Here is a 26,995-nt window from a genome sequence, read left to right as displayed (position 1 = left end):
CAATGGTTCTATAAAAAGCTGTGGATGCTGGGAGTCAACTGGAGCTTTAAAGACGGAGATTGATGGATTTTTATTAGGTGAGGGTATCAAGGGCCATGTATCAAAGGCGGGTACATGGAGTTGAGGTACAGATCAGACATGATCTAATTCAATGACGGAACAGGCTCGAGGGGCTGATTGGCCTCCTCCTGTTCCTTTGTTCCATACAGCAGTTACACTCCAGAAGCAAATGAATTTTGTGTAATTTTCAGAGTGCTTTTATAACGCATACACATTCTATAAGGAATACACAATAGGAATGGTCAGTTTTAGAAAAATGAAACTTTGTCTGAGGTCACCAGAGCTTGCCCAATATTGTTTAGTTTACGTGCAGTGTATCCTCTACATATCCTACAGATAGTTTTGTGATGTAGGTGGATATCTTGTGTTCTTGACCACTTGTTTTGAAGTTGCCACTACCCGATTTCTTCCACTTGACATCAATTTATTTACAAAATGTCACACAAAATGAGAAATTCAGCACTGCAAACATACACGTAGGACCATGGGGCACTGGAGGGATTGAATATAAACCTATGAAAGGGCTGTGCCATTAATTAAAGAGGACAGATTCCAAACTCAAAATTAACAAGTCTTCCTATAAAACCAGTTATTGTGGTACATATTGGTCCAGCGGTTCAGATTCTGGTATCAAAGAAACATTAGCGACTTTTAGTCTGTTAACAGAGGATTACAATAGTGGCAGAATTAGCAGACCCCCATTAAACCTAACACTGAGTCCTTCATCTACTCTTTCAAATACATCAAACAGCAATCTGTCTCCTTCGGGTATGTGAGGAGTTGAACACATTCACTGAAGAGTGGGAAAGACACTCATCCAATTACTCATCAGTGAAGTAAAGGGAGCCAGGATATTAAACCTCTAAACTCGAACTTTAATAAGAAATCCATTAATTATAAATTAAGTTGGGATTCACTTTTACAATCCCAACTGAAAGCGAGGCTCTCAGGTAACTCCTGCAAGGGGGGGGGCGGGTACCATTGTGGGTTGACAGGGGCTCACAGTGAGCCCGGGGGAGGGGGGGTGTGGAGAGGGCGATCGTGGGTTGACAGGGGCTCTCAGTGAGCCCGGGGGAGGGAGGGCGATCGTGGGTTGACAGGGGCTCTCAGTAAGCCCGGGGGAGGGTAGGGGGTGATTGTGGGTTGACAGGGGATCTCAGTGAGCCCGGGGGAGGGGGTGGGGAGAGTGATCGTGGGCTGACAGGGGCTCTCAGTAAGCCCGGGGGAGGGTGGGGGGTGATTGTGGGCCGACGGGGCTCTCAGTAAGCCCGGGGCAGGGTAGGGGGCGACTGTGGGCCGACAGGGGCTCTCAGTAAGCTCAGGGGAGGGTAGGGGGCGATTGTGGGCCGACAGGGGCTCTCTGTAAGCCCAGGGGAGGGTAGGGGGTGATTGTGGGCCAACAGGGGCTCTCAGTAAGCCCGGGGCAGGGTAGGGGGTGATTGTGGGCTGACAGGGGCTCTCAGTAAGCCCAGGGGAGGGTAGGGGGTGATTGTGGGCCGACAGGGGCTCTCAGTAAGCCCAGGGGAGGGTAGGGGGTGATTGTGGGCCAACAGGGGCTCTCAGTAAGCCCGGGGCAGGGTAGGGGGCGATTGTGGGCCTACAGGGGCTCTCAGTAAGCCCGGGGCAGGGTCGGGGGTGATTGTGGGCTGACAGGGGCTCTCAGTAAGCCCGGGGAAGGGGGATCGTGGGTTGACAGGGGCTCTCAGTAGTGCTGTGAGCTGCGTGGACCACTCCTCCTGGCTCTACATTAAAGTAAATGTTTTTAGAGAAGCGTACCCATTTGTTGCCAGCACTGGATCCAGCGCGGCCCGTGCCTGCTCTGCTGAATGCTTACCAATTTTTCCAATGGGACCTTAAACAAGCATTAGGCCCTTCATTAACATATTCAAGGGGCCTAATCCCTGTTTTAGGCAGCCACCAGGACCACCTTATAAAGGCCCTGTAAATTTAGCAGTTGCCGAGCACACGTGCAGGTTGGGCTCAAGCTGTTGCACTGTTAAATCGGTCATCAATGTGCCCGTTTTACGCCCATAAAAAATGCGCAACGATGTTGAATTTCTCTCCGATTAACATGCAGGGAAGTTTAACCAGAACTATTTCATGTATTGCAAGATTCAGTCATTGAAATAATGAAATATTCAATCACAAAATAATCCCTAGGCACAGCCCTAAACCATTATATGGGATGACACCGGTGAGAGCATTAATATTGCTCTGCCATTATTAGAACTATCAGGGAAGACCAACCAGTAAAGGGGTGACTACCCTGCCCTCTGCCAGTGCTATCGTTATATTGCTCCCACAAGTACCCGGTCTGTACAAACTGCTTATACATATTTGATATGAGGTTAGTCCTCAGTTCCTGGTATAGTGTTGCTGCCATTTCTCTATATGGTCCGCTTTGAGTGGAACAATAATGCAGTGCCCGAACTACAAGGTAGTTCATGTTAATCCAAATGGGGCCACGCCAGTAAGGTGGGTCATATTCAGTGTTGCGTTTCAAGTAGAGGGGGCTGGATTTTGAAAGTGAGCGTAGGCCGTAAGGGGTCCAGAGTTTCTCCTCGTCCCTCGTATCCTTTAAGATATATTGAAAGTTTGGGGAATCAGGTTGCAGAATTTGAAGCAGGAATGGGAACAGGCTCACATAGCCAAAAGCATTCACATACTGAGGTTTTGGTTGTTTCCAAAGAGAACGGATAAGCCTGGCCGGTTGGACATGCTGTCGAGGCTGACCAGGTGGCACATAGATCTTCTCTCGCACTAGAATAATGGACTGAGTATGATTCCCATAATCACTGAATGCCTTCAGATCCTCAGACCAGTGCAGTTCTTGAAGCAAAGAGTTGTCACTCAGCTTTTCGTACATGTTCTGATAGTCTTGATGTGGTACTCCAAGGATTTTTGCAATATCTGTCATAATCTTCGATGCTAATGTCATCCAGCAGCGAAGATCCACATGACGTTCATCCTCAGAAGGGTGTGATGCTCGTGTGTAATCATCAAGCCCAGAGGTCAGAGTTTTTGGATTGAGGAACAGGTTGGTGTCAGTGTCGCGACCCCTCCAACGATAGGTTGATGGTAGGGACCCAACTTGGGTTGAATTGTACCAATCGTACCAAGTTTTCAAACGTGGAAAGAGTCTCTTCAGGTAAGTCTTGTCTTCTGCAGTCAATCGCCCATTTAAATCTTCTATCAGTTTTTGTAATGTCAGGAAGAGTGTAGGAGGATTGGCATTTTCATTTCGTTGTACGATAAACTCTGCTGGCACTTTACTGCGAGCCTCATTGTCCAGAATCTGCTCTCTGGGTATCCAACCTTCGACATTCATCATATCTAACCAGTGTCCAATCACCTCTTTACTAATAGATGGATCCCATTTACTGATCAGAAGTTGATGGAACCCTTCATCCCAGAGGAATCCTCGGGGAAAGAATGAACGAGATGAAACTGCAGTGTACAGTGGGCCCTTCAGGTAAGGCAATGGGTACTCATTGTATTTGGACTGAACATATGACTGACCATAGAAATACCCCATCCCACCAACTGTATTACTGAAAACAGCTTTAGCAAATTTAATTTGTTGAGGGGGAAAGCCCTTATCTGGCAATTGGAAAATGGTATCAAATTTTTCATCAAATGATTGTTTCCACCTCTCCAGCTCATTTGTGAAGACCTCCCCAGCAAAATGATTGGATCGATCTGTGAAACTTTCAGACTCAAACAAGACTTCAACCTCAAAGGGAACCTGCACAGTTACTTGGTGAACCAAGAAGTTGTTTTGCTGGGTGTCACCACCTTGTTCTGGGGGCGGCCTGTAGGTGTCCACGCCGATGTAGTATCGCCTGGCAGCAGACGCGGAGCTGTACACACAAAATGGCCATTCAAGCTGTTCTTCACAATGTCTGTCATCATCTCCAAGCTTGGACAGGGTGCCTTTAGATAGTTGTAACTGTTAAAAATGAAAGAAAAAAGAAAACAGGAGGTGAGAAGGAGCAACAAATAAACTCGAGTGTTCAAAGTTGAAACAGGGAGTGTTCTGCAGCATTCTCCATCAGCCAGTTTTACTGCAGGTTTGGCACCAGTAGTGATGAAAAGCATCTTCGATATGCCTGCTTCACTGAGCTCCCCATCTCAACAACAGAGGGAAGTGGGGAGGAGATTCTGATGAAAGGTCACACAGCTCCTTATAGGAGGTAGAATTGTTGTATGGCTGCTGCACCTATTTTTCCACCCTTTGTGCTTTCATGGGCTGCATAGTGCCTCTCATCAACAGGCAGTGTGTAGGCTAGAGAAAGCACAGAGGGGGAAATCTAGTGGGAAAAGGACCTCCAAAATTAACTATTTAAAATGGTTCAATAGCACATGCTTCTTGTCTGCTACAGTCTGAAATCTGATTTTTCAATAGCTGAAACTAAAAAAAAAATTCACAATTCTGTAACAATCCTGGCTCACATGTAACTCATAAAAATTTATGGCCCAGAAATTCGGGTCTCCACGGGTGAGTACGCATGAGGTACTCACCCGTAAGCCCAATGGAAGTGCCGGTTTCCTGCATGCACTGCGCATGTGCGGGAAACTGGCACTTCCATTCCCCTGAACGAAGGGGTTCAGAGGTTGAATGCGTGTGCAGGAGAGGCTGCGCGTACGCATCGAACGGTGGCATAGTGGTTAGCACTGTTGCCTCACAACGCCAGGGACCCGGGTTCAAATCCGGCCTCGGGTGACTGTCTGTGTGGTGTTTGCACATTCTCCCCGTGTTTGCGTGGGTTTTCTCCGGGTGCTCCGGTTTCCTCCCACAGTCCAAAGATGTGCGGGTTAGGTTGATTGGCCATGATAAAAAATTGGCCCTTAGTGTTAGGGGGGATTAAATATGTGGGGTTACGGGGTTACGGGGATAGGGCTTGGGTGGGATGGCTGTCGGTGTAGGGACCGGGTGTTAGGGTTTGGATGATCAGCCATGATCTCGTTGAATGGCGGAGCAGGCTCAAAGGGCCGAATGGCCTACTCCTGCTCCTAGTTTCTATGTTTCTATGTTTCGTTTTTTTTTAAATACAGGTTTTCCCGGGAGGGTAAGTCTCCAGAAGTTAGACATGTAAAAAGCAGGCGTAAGGCCTGCTTTTTACAAGGTAAGTGGTGAATTAATTAAAATTAAAACATTTTTTCCACAGGTTTATCATTTTTAAATACTTTAAAAGCAAGGTAAGTTTATTTTTAGCCCCGTTAGAAAATAAAATTATTTTTTTCAAAAATTTAAATTATTGTTTAAAATAGTTATTTCATGTAATTTATAGTTTATTTAAAAAATGTGATTAAAAAATGTATTTGAAGATTTAGTGCTGATTTGGGGCCGTAGTATTTATAAGTCTTGACAGCTCTTCCTGTCAATCTTATGAATGGAGCACTCCCTGCTCCGATTGGCTCCCCATGGCCCACGTGCTCCCAGGGGACGCATCGAACTAACTGTGCTCCTGGGATACGCAAGCACTGCGCGCCGGCAGCTGGACCAGGCCCCGGATCGGAATTCCACGGGGGCCCACAGCTCAACAGCCGGCACGCAAGGTAAGTGCAGATCGGGGGCTTGCACCCGCGGGAAGCCCCCAACCCGAATTTCTGGGCCTATATATTTACTTGAAGGCCCCAGTCTCTCCCAAAAACCTGGGCTCAGACTTGATGTTTTCCCTAGAGGTATCACTCCAAAGCTGAAGGGAAATAAGTTGGGGATATTCAGTATGAACAATTTCTCCACAATCATCAGTAGGATTCCCTCAGTACAACTCCCTCATAGAGTTAAAGGATTTCTGACCACCAATATGCAGGGTCTCTCCCCAACACCCCAAGGCTAAAGAACCCCCAGAGTCCAGAGTCAAACAAGCTAGCTCAGTCTCTCAACATTAACTGTTCCTGATGTGGCAATACACTGCGTTTGCAGACATCGTGCAGTCAGTATATGCAATGATTCCATTAACTATATCTGGAATTGTTCACTGTTAGAATTTGAATGTAGCCATAGATAATTGTGAATGTACATCTATCTATATGTATAATAGTGCCAGAAATATATTACATCGGATATACGGCACAGAAACAGGCCATTCGGCCCAACCAGTCCATGCCGGCGTTTATGCTCCACTCGAGCCTCCTCCCGTCTTTCCTCATCTAACTCTATCAGCATAACCCTCTATTCCCTTCTCCCTCGTATGCTTATCTAGCCTCCCCTTAAATGCATCTGTACTATTCACTTCAACCACTCCCTGTGGTAGCGAGTTCCACATTCTCATCACTCTCTGGGTAAAGAAGTTTCTTCTGAATTCCCTATTGGATTTTTTGGTGACTATCTTATATTGATGGCCTCTAGTTATGCTCTTCCCCACAAGTGGAAACATTATCTCTGAATCCACTCTATCAAAACCTTTCATAATTTTAAAGACCTCTATTAGGTCACCCCTCAGCCTTCTTTTATCAAGAGAAAAAGAGACCCAGCCTGTTCATCCTTTCCTGATATGTATACCCTCGCATTTCTGGTATCACCCTTGTAAATCTTCTCTGCACCCTCTCCAGTGCCTCTATATCCTTTTTATAATATGGCGACCAGAACTGTACGCAGTACTCCGAGTGTGGTCTAACCAAGTTTCGATGCAGGTTTAGCATAACTTCTCTACTTTTCAATTCTATCCCTCTAGAAATAAACCCTATTGCCTGGTTAGCTTTTTTTTATGGCCTTGCTAACCTGTGTCGCAACTTTTAATGATTTGTGCATTTGTACTCCGAGACCCCTTTGTTCCTCTACCCCACCTAGACTCGCACCCTCCAAGTAATAAATGACCTCCCTATTCTTCCTACCAAAATGTAATACCTCACATTTATCTGTGTTGAACTTCATTTGCCAATTATATGCCCATTCTGCAAGTTTATGAATGTCCTCCTGTAATTTGGTGCAGTCCTCCTCAGTATTGACTATTCCCCCCCCCGCAATTTGGTGTCATCCGCAAATTTAGAAATTGTGTTTTTGATTCCAAAGTCTAAATCGTTGATATAAATTGTGAACAACAGTGGTCCCAGCACTGATCCTTGTGGAGCACCACTACCCACCTTCTGCCACTACCCCTACTCTCTGCTTTCTGTCCTGAAGCCAGCCAGCTATCCATTCTGCTACTTGTCCCCTGACTCCGCATTCTCTGACCTTGCCCATCAGTCTATTATGGGGTAACCTATCGAAGGCCTTTTGAAAATCTAGATAAATTACATCTACTGCATATATGTGAATGTGCACCTATATGTATAATAGCTCCGTAAATAAGTGTGGACCTCCAACATGTTTTCAAAAAGAAATATCCACAGTTTAATTGCTAGAGAGACAATCTCACCTGGCATATTTAAGGTTGCTGGATTTTAGGGCAGTTGGTGCTGGAAAGGTGATTGTGAATTTGCCCAGTTCCTCTGAAGAACCTGACACTGGCACTAGCCTCCTTTTCTCCTCAATGTGTGGCTGCAGTACTCCATGTCCGTCACTAGCGACATAAAATAACAGCGATATCACCGGGTTCTCTGGGGCAGAACTCTACAATAGAAGATCAGGTTACCTATGAAAATCACATCAACACCTCACTGTCCATCGAAGATTGTAGGGTTCTGCCTGCCTGCTGTTTGGTCCATGTTAACCATGTGGTATCAGTCACGTAATTAACACAAGCTAATCAATTTACAAAATACGAGGCAGCTATGACACACTGTTCTGGATCAGACGGGTAAACAATATGTACCTTTCATTCTCTTTTTTTGTTTTAAAATTAAAATCAACCCAATCACCCACCACCAGCAGGGTCTGGGGGAGTGTTGACGTTTCTGGCTGATACAATTATTTAATTTAAACATGTTTTTATTTAAAAAAAGAGAATTTATCATTTGGCAAAAAATCCCATGTGGAATAGTGTGTGTAGTGGTGGCCACCTCAACAAAGCAAGGAACTGCTGCCCTTAAAATGGTGCCGTTTAGACAAAAAAAGACCTCGGGAATCTCACACGAGGTTACTGAAGTTGGGTTATTCTTACTGGAAAGGAGGCTACTTCAAGATGACATAAAAGAAGCTCTCAGAATTATCAATTGGGTTCATTAATATTGGATATATAAATTGTTCCCCCCAACACAGGTTTACATAGAAACATAGAAGATAGGAGCAGGAGTAGGCCATTCGGCCCCTCGAGCCTGCTCCACCATTCAATGAGATCATGGCTGATCATCCAAATTCAGTACCCTGTCCCTGCCTTCTCCCCATATCCCTTGATCCCTTTAGCCTTAAAAAATATATCCAACTCCTTCTTGAATATATTTAATGAATTGGCCTCTACTGCCTTCTGTGGTAGAGAATTCCACAGGTTCACCACTCTCTGGGTGAAGAAATTCCTCCTCATTTCTGTCCTAAATGGCCTACCCCTTATCCTTAGACTGTGACCCCTGGTTCTGGACTACCCCGCCATCGGGAACATCCTTTCTGCATCTAGTCTGCCCAGTCCTGTCAGAATTTTATAAGTTTCAATGAGATCCCCTCTCATTCTTCTAAACTCCAGCGAGTATAAGCCCAATCGACCCAATCTCTCTTCATACGTCATTCCTGCCATCCTAAGTATCAGCCTGGTGAATCTTCGCTGAACTCCCTCCATGGCAAGAACATCCTTCCTCAGATAAGGCGACCAAAACTGCACACAATACTCAAGGTGTGATCTCACCAAGGCCCTGTACAACTGCAGCAAGACATCCTTGTTCCTGTACTCAAACCCTCTCGCTACGAAGAGATTTAAAGCTTAAAGGCTTAAAGAAGAGATTTAATTTAAAAAGGAGCAGTAATTCAGGCAGAGCCTTTTCCCACAGAGTTAGTGACATGAAATGAATTGCCAGTTGTAGTGTATGTGCCTTTAAGAGCCCCATGTGTGCTGTAATGCTGGTAATGGCCACTCGGGCTATATAAGCCTGTATATTGTGTTATATCCGTTAGTTCCCCTCCAGACTTTGCTTAGTAAACACCTATGAACCAACTCCTGTCTTCAGTGTCTCTATCAACACACAGACACAACAGTGGCGACGAAGTGGAAACGGACTTACCTGCAATTCGGCAGCACCTCAAGGACATCGATTCCTCTGGCGTCCAGAAGAATCAAGAAAGTGAAAAAAGCTGTGGTTTCACCAGCTGGCCAAGCTGGTGGCAGGTACTGCGCTAATCCTTCCTGGGCGTCAGGCTGGGGCTCCAGCGGCTGGTTTTACAGCTGGGCCAAGCAGCGAAAGCGGAGGCAAGCAGTAACAGACGGGGAGTGAGCACTCGGGAGACGGCCGGCACTGCAAAAAGGTCGGCGTTCAGACCTAGAGAGAAAGTCCGGCGGGAACGAGTCTCCAACTGTAAATAAATAAATAAATACATAAAAAAGAACGGAAACCGCGGGAAACAGCGTTGTCATCGGCAGCAGCGGCGGGAAAGCGCAGGAAGCGCCATATCTTTTCTGCAGAAAAGAAAGAAAAGCGCGGGAAGCGCCATATCTTTCCTAAGATGCCTAAGTCTGGCAATATTGATGCTTTTGATAGCGAGATAGAGGATTGGACCACATATGTGGAAAGAGTGGAGGTATATTGCACTGCAAATGGAATAGAAGATGAAAAAAAAGCTTCAGTACTGCTGAATCTAATGGGCGCAAAGACATACGGGCTGTTATGAAGTTTAATCACTCCAGCCAAACCAAAGGACAAGGATTTTAAAGAAATTGCTGATACCCTACAGGAGCACTTAAACCCAACACCGCTGCTGATAGCGGAACGATTCAAATTTTTCAAGAGAAATCAACACAAGAATGAAAGTAACGCTGATTACCTGACCGAATTAAGAAAGCTATCAAAACACTGCCAATTCAGGGCAGGACTAGCAGATTATCTTCGAGACAAATTCGTCTGCGGTCTCTTAAGCGAAGGAACACAGAAAAGGCTGCTTTCTGAAAAAGATTTAACACGACAAGGCTTTCAGTATGGCTGTATCATACGAAGCAGCCGCAAGAGGAGCTGCAGAAATACAACAAAAGACACAGGACTTCGGCACCCATGGAATGACATAGGGTTTCGAGAGATGTTATGGCTGTGGCAGATCCACCCATGACCAGAGGGACTGCTGGTTCAAGGACAAAGCATGCAGGCAATGCGGAAAGATTGTACACATTGCACGGGTATGCCAATCTGGACAAAATAAATCCACAGACAGGAAAAAAAAAATCAATAAAGAAAAGTACAGAAAGGTACAAATGATGACGGACAGTAGCTCCGAAGACCAGAAGAGCGATAGCGACTCCGAAAACAAGAGACTAAGCTGTCTCAAATTACATAATGTACTTGCCAAAGATGATTACCAGACCATTTGGGTTACCCTCACGATAGCAGGGTCCCCAGTTAAAATGGAGCTAGATACAGGATCAGCTCTGACCGTAATAAATCGACGGGATTACGAGAGGCTATTTCCGCATATACCTTTAAAAGACACATCCATTATCTTAAAAACATATACGGGGCAGAAAGTATACCCCAAAGGAAAAATAAGGGTGCCTGTTGTATACAACGACAAGGAAATACAAAAGTTGTATTTATACATTCTACAAGATGGTGGCCCACCGCTGTTAGGACGTGAATGGATCAGGAAAATACGTTTAGACTGGCACTCCATTCAGGCACTGACGGTGACCAATAAGAAAAAAAACGAGGATGACGTCATACCTGAACGATTAAAAGACATCTTGGCCAACGCCAAAGAAGTGTTTCAAGAGAAACTAGGAACCTTGAAAGGCATCACCGCCTCAATAAAAGTGGAAGATGCAGCAATTCCCAAGTTTTTTAAAGCAAGACCAGTGCCATACGCAATTCGTCCAGCAGTCGAGGCAGAGCTGGAGAATTTGGAAAATGCAGGCGTATTATCCAAAATAGATTGGAGCGAGTGGGCAACACCCATCGTTCCAGTCATGAAGAAAGCATTGAATAATGATAAATCTGAAGAACAGAGAAAAATTCGCATCTGTGGAGACTTCAAGGTGACGGTAAACTCGGTCCTTCACACGGTACAGTATCCTCTTCCGAGGATAGAAGATATTTTCGCCTCACTACCCGGAGGGAAACGTTTCACCAAAATTGACTTGGCACAGGCATATCTACAGATGGAGGTTGAAGAGGCCTCTAAAAAATATCTCACGATAAATACACACAAAGGTCTGTACCAGTACAATCGACTGGTTTTCGGAGTAGCATCCGCTCCAGCTATTTGGCAAACAGCTATGGAGCAAGTCCTCTAAGGGATTCCGGGTACTCAATGCTACCTAGACGACATCCTTGTAACAGGAGAAAACGACAACGAGCACCTTGCCAATTTGGAGCAGGTGCTCACTAGACTCAGAGAACGGGGCCTATGAGCAAATCGCGCCAAGTGCGAATTTTTCCAAAATCAAATATCATATTGTGGCCACATAATTAATAAGGAAGGGTTGCATAAGTCACCTGAAAAAATTGAAGCGGTCATAAAAGCCCCAGCACCTGAAAATGTTTCACAATTAAGGTCGTTCCTGGGATTAATAAATTACTATCATAAATTTTTACCGGACTTATCAACTCTTCTACACCCTCTTAATGAACTGCTACAAACAGGAGTAATTTGGAAATGGAGCGAAGACTGTAAGCGTGCCTTCCATAAATGTAAAGACTTAATCACATCCAAAGAAGTTTTGACTCATTACAACCCATCACTGCCAATCAGACTGGCGTGCGATGCATGCCCTTACGGCATAGGAGCAGTATTATCGCATAAATTCCCTGATGGCTCGGAACGGCCGATAGCTTTTGTGTCACGCTCATTGAACTCAGCTGAGCGTAACTATGCCCAAATCGACAGGGGAGCACTCAGCCTGGTATAGGGAGTGAAGAAATTCAACCATTACCTACACGGACAAAAATGTACCTTGTTGACTGACCATCAACCCCTCATCTCCATATTCAACCCTAAAAAGGGTGTTCCCATTATGACAGCGCAAAGGCTACAGAGGTGATCCCTTTTTCTAGGGGCACACCAATACAACATAGAATACAAAGGATCAAAACAGCATGGGAATGCTGACGGTTTATCGCGCCTACCGTTGCCAACAGTAGAAGAGGCACCTACAGTAGACCCAGTGGAGATGTTCCACTCAACCATAGTGGAATGTCTACCAGTAACAAATTCTGCCATTGAAAAGGAAACGAGAAATGACCCGACTCTCTCACGAGTCTACGACTTAACGGTGAAGGGATGGCCAGCACATGGCGAACCACTGTTGCCAGCATTCTCGCAAAGAAGAGAACAGCTGTCAGTATGCCGAGGAACCTTGATGTGTGGATCCAGAGTGGTGACTCCACCCAAACTCCAGGATAAAGTGCTAAAGGAGCTTCACGAGGGGCATCTGGGTGGAGTGAAAATGAAGAACCTAGCCAGAGCGTTTGTGTGGTGGCCAGGTATCGATGGAGACATAGAAGAAATGACCAAGAGCTGCCTAGGATGCCAGAAGGTCCAAAACGCTCCACCCCAAGCCCCTCTACATCCATGGGAGTGGCCCTCATCTCCCTGGCAAAGGGTACACATCGACTTTGCTGGTCCATTTATGGACTCAATGTTCTTAATCGCGGTTGATGCACACTCCAAGTGGCCGGAGGTAATAAAGATGTCCTCCACCACCACGGAAAAAACCATCACAGTATTAAGGACCATATTTGCCAGGAATGGGCTGCCGGAACAGATCTGTTCTGATAATGGACCGCAATTTGTGTCCGAAGAATTCAGGAAGTTCTTAAAAAACAATGGGGTTAAGCACTACACGTCCGCCCCATACCATCCCGCCACCAATGGATTGGCTGAAAGGTTTGTCCAGACCTTCAAGAAGGCCATAAAGGCCATGGGTAATGAAGACATAAAACTTCAGCACAAGGTGGATAACTTCTTGTTCGCATACAGGAATGCAACACATATGGTTACCAACCAAACTCCCGCCATGATGTTCTTCAATAGAAGCCTAAGATGCCGGCTGGATTTGATCAAGCCCAACATCAGAAGGGACGTGGAGAACCGGAAATTTCAAGGCATGAATGAAAGGCCAACTAGAACCTTCCAGATAGGTCAACAAGTTTTGTCCCGGGACTACCGTACCGAGAAATGGCAGCCTGGAACTATCTGCACACGACTAGGACCACTGATGTATACCGTGGACATCGGAGAAAGCATAATAAGGCGCCATGCTGACCAAATCATAGAGTCATCCGAAAAGGGACAACCTACACCACAACTCTATACGCCTAACGATGAAGTAGAGATACCCATATCTACCTCTGATCCGGTGATACTGGAACCCGATGAACCCGACACTGGCATTCAAGCCGAATCAGCCTTGCCAAAAGAACCTACTACACCACCAGAAACTACTACACCACCGAGGCGTTATCCGGACTGAGTCAGGAAGCCTCCAGAGAGACTGTCTTATAATTAATTAACTGCAGCAATGTGTATATTATTTTTCTTATAACATGTAACTAATAATTACTTAAAATATTATGTATTGGTTGGCTAGAAGGGGAGGAATTGTACTGTATGTGCCTTTAAGAGCCCCATGTGTGCTGTAATGCCGGTAATGGCCACTCGGGCTATATAAGCCTGTATATTGTGTCATATCCGTTAGTTCCCCTCCAGACTTTGCTTAGTAAACACCCATGAACCAACTCCTGTCTTCAGTGTCTCTATCAACACACAGACACAACACAAGTGAAAGCCACTGGACACAGGGTATTAACAACTTGCATTTATATAGCACCTTTAATGTAGTAAAACATCTCTAAGCGCTTCACAGGTACGTAATCAGACAAAGTTTTATACTGAGCCATATAAGGAGATATTAGGACAGGTGACCAAAAACTTGACCAAAGAGGTCGGTTTTAACAGAGATAAACAGAGACACTTCCAGGTAGAGATATGGTGAGAAGTAGGCAAGTGTGGGAGAAATCAGGCTTGTGGTGCCAAATAATCTTTTCATAGGTTTCTAAAGAGCTAATGGAAATTCCAACATAGTCTGTGGACCATTTCAAACATAATAGGAGTTAAGGAAAAAAGATAGCTTCAAATAGAGTATTCTTCAACCTGTGTGTGGAGTTTCTGTCTTTAATGAAACATTCTCCTCAGTGTAACATCACCTGTTGGCCAGTGGTGAAGCATTAACTGAAGGCTGATTGATTATCATATGACTAATAAAAACAGATCCATTTTTTTTTCTACATGTGGACATACCTGTGGTTTGGCAGTGATTCTCCATGTCCAATCTCCTCCATGCTGCCCACCAACACGTTTCACAAACTTGGTTGTTAATGTGAAATCGTTGGCCCAGTAATTCCGGTCCCAACGCGTGGGTACGGACGGGGTACTCACGCGTGGGCCCGTTGGAAGTGCTGGATTTCAGTATGCACAGCGCATGCGCGGAAAACCGGCATTTCCTCTCCTCTGAACCAAGGGGTTAAGAGGCGGTTCCCTAGCAACGTTTGAGGCAGCGCGTACGCGCTGAACTTCGGTTTTTTTGACAGGTTTGTCTGTGCGTGAAGGCCTCCACTTTTTACGAATGTATAAAGCAGACATAAGGACTTCGTTTTATAAGGTAAGTAGTCTAATAATTAAAGTTAGAATTTTTTTTCCACAGGTTTATTATTTTTAAAGAATTTACAGTAAGGTAAGTGTATTTTTGGACCCGATTTCTTGAAAAAAAAATTTTGGCAGAAATTTGAATAATTGTTTAAATTAGTTTTTTAAAGTTATTAATAGTTAATTTAATTAATGGAATGTTTTTTAAACTTTTATTTAAAGTTTAAGTAGTGTTTTGGGTGCCCGTACTTTTCATGAGTTTGACAGGTCTTATGTCTAACTCATGAATGGACTTTTGTAAACTCCCATTGGTTGCCCAGTGCTCACGTGATCCCAGCCGGCTCATCGCACTAAGTACGCCGCTGGATCACGCACGCACAGCACACCGGGAGCTGAACCGGGCCACAGACCGGAAATCCAAGCAGGCCCAGTCTTCAAATGTCAGTGCGATATGTAAGTGTAGGTCGGGGGCTTGCACCCGCGGGAAGCCGCCGACCCGAATTTCTGGGCCGTTATCTTTTACTTCCTGCACTCCAAAGTTTATCCCATCGTGCATTAGCCAGCCATAGCTGGGCAGCCGATCACCCTGCTCACATGTATGTCGCAGATTCACCTCCGCTTTGAACTGCTGTAGCCACATTAACCCTAAATTTAAAATAAATTCAAATACGATCAACTCTTGATCAGTGGCTGGAACATGCTGCAATAAAACTGAGCATGTGAAACTGAGCCAGAAAACAGTGATTCAAAATAAAGCATCTTTGACCAAATTCGGACAGAAAATACCAAAATGTAACCAAGCCTCCAAGCAATAATCCATTTAAATAAAGCAATTTTGGTTCCATGTCTCAATTTGTTAGAGAGTTTATATAATCTGCTGTCTGTAATGAGGGGAGAAGTCACGTTATAGCATGTGACATGCGCTCGTAGCCAGTGTATGGAGTAAGGGTTTGCTGTTACAATCTTTGGGTTATGTTATTTATCTAGATATTGGCAGAAAAAGGTGCAATCCAGATCATAAGGGACCAGCAGTGATCAGTGATGCTAAACTTGCAAAACTAATGAGTTAAAAATCCAAAACTGTGAGAATCTCACATCAGTAACTGGTAGCATAATGGAATCATCATTAAGAAGAAACTTGAGGTGTATCTACACAAACATAACCTAGTGAGTGGCAGCCAATATGGTTTCAGAAGTGCCAGTTCCTCTTTAACCAACCTCATTAATGGTTTTTGAGAAAGTGGCAACTCAAGTAGACATCACAAAGCTGTGCGATATTCTAAACCCAGACTCCAAACAATGTTCCATACGGAAGGCTGTTATACAAGCTTACAGCAATCGGCTTCCTAGGTAAAACTTGAAGGTACATCAGGAAAGAATTTACATTCATATAACACTTTATCGTCGCCTCAGGCTATCCCAAAGTGTTGCATACTAAATTACTTTTCAAAGCAGTGCGGCAGCCAATTTGCACTCAGCAAGATCCCATAATTGGAAAAATGAGCTGAACGTTATTGTAATGTTGGTCAAAGAAGGAATTTTGGGCAGGACACCAGGAGAACTTCCCACTCTTCTTCCAATAGTGGCACAAGATCGTTTACAGCTACCTGAACAGGGTCTCAATTTAATGTCACATCAGAAAGAAGCATGTGGAACAAGGCAGCTCTCCCTCAGTACTACCCCGTGTCGGCTAAGATTACATTCTCAAATCCTGAACGGAGTTTGAAGCCACAACCTTCTGACTCAGAAGCAAGAGTGCTAGCAACTCAGCCAAGCTGACAGACAAGGAATTGGCTGGAAAAAAAAAGAAAGCGGCAGGTGCCAATTGGAGGAATGATCACCACACAGTTCTGGTCACCACACTTTAGGAAGGATGTGAAGGCTCTTGAGAGGGTGCAGAGGAGATTTACCAGAATGGTTCCAGGAATGGGGGATCTTAGCTACAAGGACAGATTGGAGAAGCTGGATTTGTTTTCATTAGAGCAAAGGAGGTTGAGGGGTGATTTGATAGAGATGTACAAGATTATGACAGGTTTAGATAGGCTAGACGGGGAAAGGCTGTTCCCACTAGTTGATGGCACAAGGACTAGGGGACACAGATTTAAGGTTTTGGGCAAGAGATGCAGGGAGGATGTGAGGAAAAACTCTTTTACACAGCGAGTGGCGAGGAGCTGGAACTCGCTGCCGATGGAAGTGGTTGAAGCGGAGACACTCAATGTTTTCAAGGGGAGACTGGATGGGCACTTGAGGGAAATAAACTGGCAGGGCTACGGGGATAGAGCGGGGGAATGGGACTGACTGGATTGCTCTACAGAGAGCTGGCACGGACTCGATGGGCTGAATGGCCTCCTTCTGTGCCGTTATGACTCTATGTTTGGGAGATGCATTGAGTGGAGTGGCCTGGGGTTAGGGTTGGCTATGGTTTCTGATCAACAGTCATAAAATCATATAGCACAGGAGCCCATCGTGCTTGAAAGAGCGGCCAAATTAGTCCCACTCCCCTGCCCTTTCCCCATAGCCCTGCAATTTTTCCCTTCAAGTGTTTATCCAATTCCCTTTTGAAAGTTATTATTGAATCTGCTTCCACCGCCCTTTCAGGCAGTGCATTATAAATCATAACAACTCACTGTGTAAAAAAAATTCTCCTCTTCTCTCCCCTGGTTCTTTTGTTAATTATCTTAAAACTGTGTCCTCTGGTTACCGACCCTCCTGCCAGTGGACACAGTCTCTCCTTATTAAGTCTATCAAAACTGTTCATGATTTTGAACGCCTCTATTAAATCTCCCCTTGACCTTCTCTGCTCCAAGGAGAACAACCCCAGTTTCTCCAGTCTCTCCACGTAATTGAAGTCCCTCATCCCTGGAACCATTCCAGTAAATCTCCTCTGTGCCCTCTCAAAGGCCTGGACATGCTTCTTAATGTGCGGTGCCCAGAATTTTGCACAATACTCCAGCCAGTGATTTATAAAGATTTACCAGAACTTCCTTGCTTTTGTACTCAATGCCACTGTTTATAAAGTCCAGGATCCCATATACTCTTTTTTATTTAAAACAGCATCAACTTGTCCTGTCACTTTCAAAGATTTGTGTATGTAAACCCCCAGGTCTCTCTGTTCCTGCACCCCCTTTAGAATTGGACCATTTAGTTTATATTGTCTCTCCTCATTTTTCTCAAAATGCATCAACTATTTACAATCTATATTAATCTAATATCAATCTAGATGAAGGGACCGAGTGTAATGTATCCAAGTTTGCTGATGATACAAAGCTAGGTGGGACAGTAAGCTGTGAGGAGAACACAAATAGTCTGCAAAGTGATATAGATAGACTTAAGTTAGTGGGCAATAAGGTGGCAGATGGAGTATAATGTGGGAAAATCTGAGGTTATTCACTTTGGTAGCAAGAATAGAAAAACAGAATAGTTTTTTAAATGGTAAGAAACTATTAAATGTTGGTGTTCAGAGAGATTTAGTTGTCCTCGTGCAAGAAACACAAAGCTAGCATGCAGGTACAGCAAGCAATAAGGAAGGCAAATGGCATGTTGGCCTTTATTGTAAGGGGGTTGGAGTATAAGAGTAAGGAAGTCTTGCTACAATTGTACAGGGCCTTGGCGAGACCACACCTGGAATACTGTGCACAGTTTTGGTCTCCTTATCTAAGGAAGGATATACTTGCCTTGGAGGCGGTGCAATGAAGGTTCACTAGATTGATCCCTGGGATGAGAGGGATGTCCTATGATGAGAGATTGTGTAGAATGGACCTATACTCTCTGGTTTAGAAGAATGAGAGGTGATCTCATTGAAACATGTAATATTCTGAGGGAGATTGACAGGGTAGATGCTGAAAGGTTGTTTCCCCTGGCTGGAGTGTCTAGAACTAGGAGTCATAGTTTCAGGATAAGGGGTCAGCCATTTAAGACCGAGATGAGGAGGAATTTCTTCACTCAGAGAGTTGTGAATCTTTGGAACTCTCTACCCCAGTGGGCTGTGAATGCTGAGTCTTTGAGTATATTCAAGGCTGAGATAGATAAGATTTTGACTTGAGGGGAATCAAGGGATATGGAGATCAGGTGGGAAAGTGGAGTTGAGGTCAAAGATCAGCCATGATCTTATTGAATGGTTCAAGGGGCCGTATGGCAAATGGAATTCAATCTGGAGAAGTGTGAAGGAATGCATTTGGGGAGGGCTAACAAGGTAAGGGAATACACAATAAATGGTAGGATACTGACAAGTGTAGAGGAACAAAGGGACCTTGGAGTGCAGGTCCACAGATCTCTGAAGGTAGCAGGACAGCTAGATAAGGTGGTTAAGAAGGCATACAGGATGCAATCCTTTATTAGCTGAGGCATAGAATACAAGAGCAGGGAGGTTATGCTTGAACTGTATAAAACACTAGTTAGGCCACAGCTAAATACTGCGAACAGTTCTGGTCACCACACTACAGGAAAGATGTGATTGCACTGGAGAGGGTACAGAGGAGATTTACGAGGATGTTGCCAGGATTGGAGAAATTTAGCTATGAGGAAAGATTAGATAGGTTGGGGTTGTTTTCTTTGGAACAGAGGAGGCTGAGGGGAGATTGATTGAGGCATATAAAATTATGAGGGTCTAGATAGAGTGGGTAGGCAGGACCTATTTCACTTAGCAGAGAGGTCAATAACCAGAGGGCATAGATTTAAAGTAATTGGTAGAAGGATTAGAGGGGAGTTGAGAACTTTTTTCACCCAGAGGATGGTGGAGGTCTGGAACTCCCTGCCTGAAAGGGTGGTAGAGGTAGAAACCCTCAATACATTTAAAAAGTACTTGGATGTGCACTCGAAGAGCTGTAACCTGCAAGGCTACGGACCAAGAGCTGGAAAGTGGGATTAGGCTGAATAGCTCTTTTTCGGCCGGCACAGACCCGATGGGCCGAATGGCTTCCTTCTGTGCCATAAATTTCTATGATTCTATGGCCCACTCCTGCTCTTAATACTTATGTTCTTATAACTGAAGGCCCCCATTATCACTACTCTATTGTTTGTATGCTTTTCTGAAATTTGCTAGCAACTTTGCTCTTCTATCTCCTTCCCATATACACCCAGCAGTGGAATAGTTCCTCCTCTTCCTAACTCTAACCATCAGTCTTTTCTCGTGCTCTAACAGTTTATTTGATAAATACTGCCACTCCCCTCCTTTTTTCCTTCCCTATCTTTCCTGAGTATCTTGTAGCCAAGAATATTAAGTTCTCAACCCTCCCCTTGCTTGAGCCAGGGCTCTGTTATTGCCACTATATCATAATCCCATGTGGCAACTTGTGCCTGCAGCTCAACAATCTTATTTACCACGCTCCGTGCATTTACGCACATGCACTCCAAACCCATCTTAGTCTGCCTTGCATTCCCCCCCTGTCTGATCCTCCTATTTCTGAACTACTCTTCATTCTAATGCTGTTTGTCTCTTCCTGTCCTCTGTGCACCTTGTTTCTCCTCTCTAATGCTTTATCCTGGTGCCCATCCCCCTGCCAAATTAGTTTAAACCCTTCCCCACAGCATTGGTTAACCTTCCTGCAAGGACATGGGTCCCTGCCCTGTTCAGGTGCAACCCCTCCACCTTGTACAGGTCCCTCCTGCCCCAGAACTTGTCCAAATACCCCAGGAATCTGAAGCCCTCCTTCCTGTCCCATTTCTCCAGTCACACATTAACCTGCTTTAACTTGCTGTTCCTATACTCACTAGCAGTGGGAGTTATCCAGAGATTACCACCTTTGAGGTCCTCCTCTTTGGTTTGCTCACTAGCTCCTGAAACTGTCTGTAGAACCTCAACCCTCTTCTTTCCCGTCATTGTTTCCAACATGGACCACGACTTCTGGCTGTTCTCCTTTCCCCCGCAGAATGTTCTGCAAGCTCTCAGTGATGTCCTTTACTCTGGCACCAGTGCAACACACCATGTGGGACTCAAGTCGGCAGTTGCAGAAATGCCTGTTTGTCCCCCTGACAATCGAATCACCAATGACCACTGCATTTCTACACTTTGCTGTGCCTCCCTGTGCAGTCATTTGCCCCAAGGTGTTGTGGTCCACGTTGTCCAAGGCCTTGTCATGGATTTTGATAATCGGGGGGGGGCAGCACTGTGTGGCGGGGGCAGGTTGGTAGAGGACCTTTGTCTTACGGATATTTAGTGTAAGGCCCATGCTCTCGTATGCTTCGGTGAAGGCTCCCAAAACAAGCGCTCTACTCGGAGCTCCGGCATGGCAAGAGAGCCCCAGGTGGGCAGAGGAAATGCTTCAAGGACACCCTCAAAACCTCCTTGAAAAAGTGTAACATCCCCACCGACACCTGGGAATCCCTGGCCCAAGACCGCACAAAGTGGAGGAGAAGCATCCGGGAAGGCGCCGAACACCTCGAGTCTCTTCGCTGGGAGCAAGCGGAAGCCAAGCGCAGGCAGCGCAAGGAGCGCATGCCAACCCAAGCAACCCACCCACCCGCCCCTTCAACCACCGTCTGCCTCACCTGTGACAGAGACTGTAGGTCCCGCATTGGACTAATCAGTCACCTGCGAGCTCATTTTTAATGTGGAAGCAAGTCATCCTCGGTTCCGAGGGACTGTCTAAGAAGAAGGGTGTTGTGGATGTGCTCAGACTACACTACCCCAAGGTGTCATCACCCTCACTGGTATTCAGCACTGAGAACTGGTTAGTGAGTGCCACACTCCGGAGGATTCCTGAACTGCCTGCTTCTTTCTACGGTGTCGGCTGGCCACCCATTTACTATCATCCTGAACTCTATGTAGTTGTGGGGGACCACCTCCTGGAATGTGTGCTCCAGGAAACTTTCAGCCTCCCGTATTCCCTGTAGGGACTCCAGCTGCTCAAGTTCAAAAACCCTGAGCTCGAGCAAGCAGAGTCTCTTCTTGCCCACGTGGTTATCGAGGACACAAAGTGTCTTGGAGTTCCCACGTGGCACAGGAGGTGCAGGAAACGGGTCTCCACTGTCCTACCTGTACAAACTATGGTATCGTATATGATACAGCTTTCCAGCTCCAACTTCCTGAAAAAAAAATCAATGAGGTTCGTTTCAGAAACACAATGAAAGTTGGTTATGTTTCTCGAGGATGCCAAACTAAGGGCAGTAGAGTCTGCTAAGGAATAATGAGAAGGCCCAGCATCTTCTCAGGACAATTAAGGGCAATAAATGCAGCTTTGTCAGTGTCATCCACATCCCGAGAACAGATGTAAAAACTTGGGAGATGGCCAATATCACTGTTCCAAATTGATATATGTTAAAAATAAGACCCTTGGATGTACTAATTTAATAAATTAAAGGGTAAGACAGTTGAAATGCAGTGGCAGACATTTAAGGAGATATTTCATAACTCTCAACAAAAATATATTCCAGTGAGAAAGAAAGATTTTAAGAGAAGGGAGCACCATCCGTGGCTAACTAAGGAAAGATGGTATCAAATTGAAAACGAAGGCATACAATGTTGCCAAGATTGGTGGGAGACCAGAGGATTGGGAAAAAAATTTAAACCAGCAAAGGATGACTAAAACAATAATAGAGAGAAGATGAATTATGGGAGTAAACTGGCAAGAAACATTAAAACAGATAGTAAGAGCTTCTACAGGTATATAAAAAGGAGAGAGTAGCTAAAGTAAACGTTGGTTCCTTAGAGGATGAGACTGGGGAATTAATAATAGGGAACGGGGAAATGGCAGAGACTCTGAACAAATATTTTGTATCTGTCTTCACGGTAGAAGACATTAACATCCCAATAATGGATAGTAGCCATGGTGTGGAGATGTCGGAGTTGGACTGGGGTGGGCAAATGTAAAAAGTCACACAACACCAGGTTATAGTCCAACAGCTTTATTTGAAATCACAAGCTTTCGGAGCGCTGCTCCTTCTTCAGGTGAAGTGGAGAAATGCATAAAGACACAGCTTATATAGTCAGAGAATCATGTCAGATGTTTACAGGTAACCTTTCCAACTGCCATTAATCACACCTCGGCAGAGAGATAATCACAGCAGTCAAAGGTGTGAATGGTGTCCAAACAGGTCAGTCAGGGAAACATTACATCAAAGAACAATGAGGTGGGGTCACAAGGGGTCAAATATTGCAGATGCTGGGGTCTGTATGAAAAACAAAAAAACAGACAAAAAACATTTTTTTTTTTGGCTGGAAATCACAGCAGGTCCGGCCGCATCCGTGTAGAGAGAACAAGCCAATGTCGACTCGAGTCTGGATGACCCTGCATCAGGTGGGGTTACATGTAGCGTGACATGAACCCAAGATCTCTGTTGAGGCCGTCCTCATGGGTGCGGAACTTGGCTATCAGTTTCTGCTCGACGATTTTGCGTTGTCGTGTGTCTCGAAGGCCACCTTGGAGAATGCTTACCCGAAGATCGGAGGCTGAATGTCCTTGACTGCTGAAGTGTTCCCCGACTGGGAGGGAACACTCCTGCCTGGTGATTGTTGCGCGGTGTCCGTTCATCCGTTGTCGCAGTGTCTGCATGGTCTCGCCGATGTACCATGCTCCGGGGCATCCTTTCCTGCAACGTATGAGGTAGACAACGTTGGCCGAGTCACATGAGTATGTACCATGTACCTGGTGGGTGGTGTCCTCACGTGTGATGATGGTATCTGTGTTGATGATCTGGCATGTCTTGCAGAGGTTGCTGTGGCAGGGTTGTGTGGTGTCGTGGTCGCTGTTCTCCTGAAAGCTGGGTAATTTGCTGCGAACGATGGTCTGTTTGAGGTTAGGCGGCTGTTTGAAAGCGAGTAGTGGAGGCGTGGGGATGGCCTTAGCGAGGTGTTCGTCATCATCGATGACATGTTGAAGGCTGCGAAGAACATGGCGTAGTTTCTCCGCTCCGGGGAAGTACTGGACGACGAAGGGTACTCTGTTGGTTGTGTCCCGTGTTTGTCTTCTGAGGAGGTCTATGCGATTTTTCGCTGTGGCCCGTCGGAACTGTCGATCGACGAGTCGAGCGTCATATCCCGTTCTTACAAGGGCGTCTTTCAGTGTCTGTAGGTGTCCATCGCGTTCCTCCTCGTCTGAGCAGATCCTGTGTATTCGCAGGGCTTGTCCATAGGGGATGGCTTCTTTAACGTGGTTAGGGTGGAAGCTGGAGAAGTGAAGCATCGTGAGGTTGTCCGTGGGCTTGCGGTAGAGTGAAGTGCTGAGGTGTCCGTCTTTGATGGAGATTCGTGTGTCCAGGTTCACGCTACATGTAACCCCACCTGATGCAGGGTCATCCAGACTCGAGTCGACATTGGCTTGTTCTCTCTACACGGATGCGGCCGGACCTGCTGTGATTTCCAGCCAAAAAAAAAAAAATGTTTTTTGTCTGTTTTTTTGTTTTTCATACAGACCCCAGCATCTGCAATATTTGACCCCTTGTGACCCCACCTCATTGTTCTTTGATGTAATGTTTCCCTGACTGACCTGTTTGGACACCATTCACACCTTTGACTGCTGTGATTATCTCTCTGCCGAGGTGTGATTAATGGCAGTTGGAAAGGTTACCTGTAAACATCTGACATGATTCTCTGACTATATAAGCTGTGTCTTTATGCATTTCTCCACTTCACCTGAAGAAGGAGCAGCGCTCCGAAAGCTTGTGATTTCAAATAAAGCTGTTGGACTATAACCTGGTGTTGTGTGACTTTTTACAATAATGGATAATCAAGGGGCCACAGGGAGGGGGTTACTAAAGACAATCACTATCACTAAGGAAATAGTACTCTTGTAAAATAATGGGACTAAAAGATGACAAGTCCCCTGGACCAGATGCCCTGCATCCCAGGGTCTTAAAAGAAGTGGCTGCAGAGATAGTGGATGCATTGGTTGCCATATACAATATTCCCTGGACTCTGGAGAGGTCCCAGCGGATTGGAAAACCGCAACTGTAACACCCCTATTTAAGAAAGGAGGGAGACAGAAAGCAGGAAACTATAGACCAGTTAGCCTAACATCTGTCGTTGGGAAAATTAAGGAAGCAATAGCAGGGCATTTGGAAAATCATAATGCAGTCAAGCAGAGTCAGCATGGTTTTAGGAAAGGGAAATTATGTTTAAATAACTTGCTGGAGTTCTTTGAGGAGGCAATGAGCAGGGTGGACAAAGGTGAACCAGTGGATGTGGTGTATTTGGATTTCCAGAAGGCATTCGATAAGGTGCCACATAAAAGGTTACTGCATAAGATAAGAGCTCACGGAATTGGGGCTAATATATTAGCATGGAGAGAGAATTGGCTAACTAACAGAAAGCAGAGAGTCGGGATAAATGGGTCATTTTCCGGTTGGCAAACGGTAACTAGTGGGGTGCCACAGGGATCGGTGCTGGGGCCTCAACTATTTACAATCTACATTAATGACTTGGATGAAGGGACCGAGTGTAATGTAGCCAAGTTTACGGATGATACAAAGATGGGTGAGCAAGCAAGTTGTGCAGAGGACTCAAAGAACCTGCAAAGGGATATAGACAGGCTAGGTGAGTGGGCAAACATTTGGCAGATGGAGTATAACGTGGGAAAGTGCGAGGTTATACACTTTGACAGGAAAAATAAAAAAACAAATTATTATTTAAATGGAGAGAGATTACAAAATGCTACAGTTCAGAGGGACCTGGGGGTCCTTGTGCATGAAACACAAAAGGTTAGCATGCAGGTACAGCAAGTAATCAAAAAGGCAAATGGAATGTTGGCCTTTACTTCAAAGGGGTTGGAGTATAAAAGCAGGGAAGTCCTGCTACAACTGTACAGGGTATTGGTGAGACCACACCTTGAGTACTGCGTACAGTTTTGGTCTCCTTATTTAAGGAAGGATATATTTGCATTGGAGGCAGTTCAGAGACAATTCACTAGGTTAATTCCAGAGATGAGGGGTTTGACTTATGAAGAAAGGTTGAGCAGGCTGGGCCTATACTCATTGGAATTCAGAAGAATGAGAGGGGATCTTATCGAAACATACAAGATACTGAGGGGACTCGACAGGGTAGATGCAGCGAGGATGTTACCCACTGTGGGGAAATCTAGAAAGCGGGGGCACAGTTTTAGAATAAAGGGTCGCCCTTTTAGAACTGAGGTGAGGAGGAACTCCTTCTCTCGGAGAGCCATAAATCTGTGGAATTCTCTGCCCCAGAGAGCTGGGAGGCTGGGTTATTAAATACATTTATGGTAGAGATAGACAAATTTTTGCAAGATAAAATTCTAACAGGACTAGACAGACTAGATGCAGGAAGGATGTTCCCGATGGTGGGGGAGTCCAGAACCAGGGGTCACAGTCTAAAGATATGGGGTAGGCCATTTAGGATAGAGATGAGGAGGTATTTCTTCACCCAGAGAGTGGTGAACCTGTGGAATTCTCTACCACAAAAGGCAGTTGAGGCCAATTCATTAAATATTTTCAAGAAGGAGTTAGATATATTTCTTAAGGCTAAAGGGATCAAGGGATATGGGGAGAAAGCAGGGACAGGGTACTGAATTTGGATGATCAGCCATGATCGCATTAAATGGCGGAGCAGGCTCGAGGGGTCGAATGGCCTACTCCTGCTCCTATCTTCTGTTTCTATGTTTCTTCTATGTTTCTATGCCCCTGTCAGCCATGTCAGTAGTGGATTTAAAAATCCCAGGAGATTAGTTAAACATGGCCTGCATGGCCTCAATTCATGCTGAGTGTCCGTGAACAAGTGACACTTTTCCAACTTAAATAATAGTTATTTAATATTTGTTTTTGAGTACTGAGTAAAACTTGTCAATATTCACCTGTAAAACTTATATTTGAGTTTTCAGTGCAGAACAGCACTGTAAGTTACAGTAATAGGACATACTACATTCTTAACAAAATTAAGAACGTGAGAGGGTAGCCATTTCCATAGGAATATGGGAATGAACAGGAATTTGCCATGGTACGTGAGGTCAGACCATGATTTACTTTACCTGTTACAATTGATTTCTGACTCCGTGTTTTCATTCCAAAGTATACCTGAGGTCGGTAGGATCCCCAGTATTTCTGTGGTGACAATGCAGGACTAGTACTGTTGCTGGTCAGTATCCGTAATGAGGGGTGAGGTGTTATGATTCTGTTAGCAAGCCAGGACCTCATGTAAATAGCATAGCAAAACCAGACACAGCGCACGATGCACAGTACAATCGCTATGTTGATGAAGATATTCCCCAAATTGGACTTCTTCTTCTTTTCCTTAGTTGGAGGTTTCTTGTGAGGTCCAGCATTCTTTCCATTTTTCCCATCCACTTTGGAATCAATCAGCCTCTCCTTTTTCAACCTCTGCCATGCCAT

At 45.1% G+C, this 26,995-nt stretch overlaps 1 pseudogene across 1 annotated transcript; it reads right to left on the bottom strand.

The window, feature by feature from the left end:
* LOC147109237 (mannosyl-oligosaccharide glucosidase-like) lies at positions 1 to 26,995 on the bottom strand (annotated as a pseudogene). Its single transcript, XR_015080198.1, has 5 exons — positions 26,635 to 26,995; positions 15,235 to 15,364; positions 14,375 to 14,465; positions 7,425 to 7,618; positions 1 to 4,009 (listed from the first exon to the last, which is right to left on the bottom strand). The product of XR_015080198.1 is annotated as a mannosyl-oligosaccharide glucosidase-like (transcript).

Source organism: Somniosus microcephalus, chromosome 12 (assembly GCF_052327205.1).
Source record: "Somniosus microcephalus isolate GS21.2 chromosome 12, FLI_Smic_1.0, whole genome shotgun sequence".
Lineage (NCBI taxonomy): Eukaryota > Metazoa > Chordata > Chondrichthyes > Squaliformes > Somniosidae > Somniosus > Somniosus microcephalus.
The sequence above is the reverse complement of the archived record's forward strand: the minus strand, read 5'-3'. Positions and strand labels throughout refer to the sequence as shown.